Here is a 1,659-nt window from a genome sequence, read left to right on the forward strand (position 1 = left end):
AAATTAAGATTATAAAGTAAGGTAACTAAAGTAATAAGTTAGACAAATGAGTCTGTGATGTTGCCAGTAGGGCTACGAATTATTGTACGATATTTGTAAATATCGACGTAGAGAAAGAATTGTGCTGCGCAATCCGAAAGATACCTGCTGCGTAATTCGAAAGAAAGTGCTTCGTAGAATAGGAATGTTTTTGTTGATGTATACATTTCTTTGTCTAGATCGTTAACTGTGTAGCTGCTTGTGCCACCGGCTCTTGTGTCCCCCTTCCCCCCTCCCTCACACTTTGTAAGTTACTCGGCGAAACTAACGTACAAGGAGTCATTTAGTCGTCTTATTTCGTACCGATAACATGGATCGTGTTGCGTCAGGTTTGCAACATATTCTAACGTATTGGCGGCGTCGGTCTTTTATTACTCTAATAATTTAATCCAATTAAATAATCACACGCGAAAATAATAAAATTTTATCACATAATTTTGTACGCGACGTTAGAGTTCTTGTTCGCCGATTATAATTTTAACGCTCACGGTAATGTGATCCTATTTCATATTCTTTTGAATATTCTTTTTCGGTATTAGAGTCAGTGCATCTCTCAAGAGGACAAAGCTTCTGCAGGAGCTCAAGAATGTAAGTAGTTTTAAATATTGTATTTCAGTTTGTTCTCTTATACAATAAATTTATTATACAATAAAAATGATTGATAATTTAGAAAACTGTAAATGCCCTCTTTAATTGAAATAAAGTCTTAAAATCTTAACATTAAAGTACAATAAAACTGGCTGATACGCATCAAAAATCACTGAATATGTTGTTCTCAAACTTTTATATTAGAGTTCCAATTTACATATTTATTAGAGTTTAGTCTTTATTGTTGCTAAAGTTTCACGTTTGTTATTATGTGTTACCGATTTTAATATCTTATGTTTTGTTATAGACATATCACTACTTCAACTTCGTCATCTTCTTCAGGAGTGTTCTAACAGTGGCACAAAAGCCAAGTATGTAAGTATTTTTACATACTTACTTTCAGTTATGTCTATTCTGTATATTTTTCTTTGATCACTATCAATGCAGAAATACAATTTGACTGAAAATTTAGGAGGATAGCATTTTCTGAGGTTATTTTTTCGTTAAAATAAAATAAGAGTTAAAGTCTTAATACCGAATTATAAAACAAATGACTAACATACTACAGATTATTTTAGATTTTACACATTCATATTAGAGTCTCAGTTTTTATACTTATCAAATTTTATTAGAATTTCAATCTTTATTATTGCTAAAGTTACTAAAGTTAATAAACCTTCATTTTTCACTATCTCCAACTTTTCAAATAGTCAGCGATCACTCATCCTGTTTTGTTTCGTAACAGATTTTTCGCAGTCTGCATTTCTATTATTAGCCTTTCAACGGTTCCTGTCTGATGTTAGTCTCCCGGATGAAATTCGCTGGGATAGCGCAGCATCCACGGTAACGTTCTCTGTTTGTCTGCTTCGAACGGTGAGTCGCATGCATTTCTGTTCTTCTGGTCACTCAATTATGCCGTAGGATAAAAGACCCGAATCGGCACGGGTGACTGGTTGTATTACGTAGAATTCTTTGCGAGCATAGTGAACGCGGGTATCTTTTATACCCGTGAGTAGTAACGCTCTTTTTTTC

General features: G+C 33.6%; 1 long non-coding RNA gene across 1 annotated transcript; it reads left to right on the forward strand.

The window, feature by feature from the left end:
- The first annotated feature begins 494 nt into the window (after positions 1 to 494).
- Positions 495 to 1,391, forward strand: LOC117239446. The gene is made up of 3 exons (XR_004494449.1): positions 495 to 627; positions 935 to 1,002; positions 1,373 to 1,391. It is a non-coding gene; the product is annotated as an uncharacterized LOC117239446 (long non-coding RNA).
- The last annotated feature ends 268 nt before the right edge of the window (positions 1,392 to 1,659 follow it).

Source organism: Bombus vosnesenskii, unplaced genomic scaffold (assembly GCF_011952255.1).
Source record: "Bombus vosnesenskii isolate JDL3184/JDL3185 unplaced genomic scaffold, Bvos_JDL3184-5_v1.1 scf7180000013997, whole genome shotgun sequence".
NCBI lineage: Eukaryota > Metazoa > Arthropoda > Insecta > Hymenoptera > Apidae > Bombus > Bombus vosnesenskii.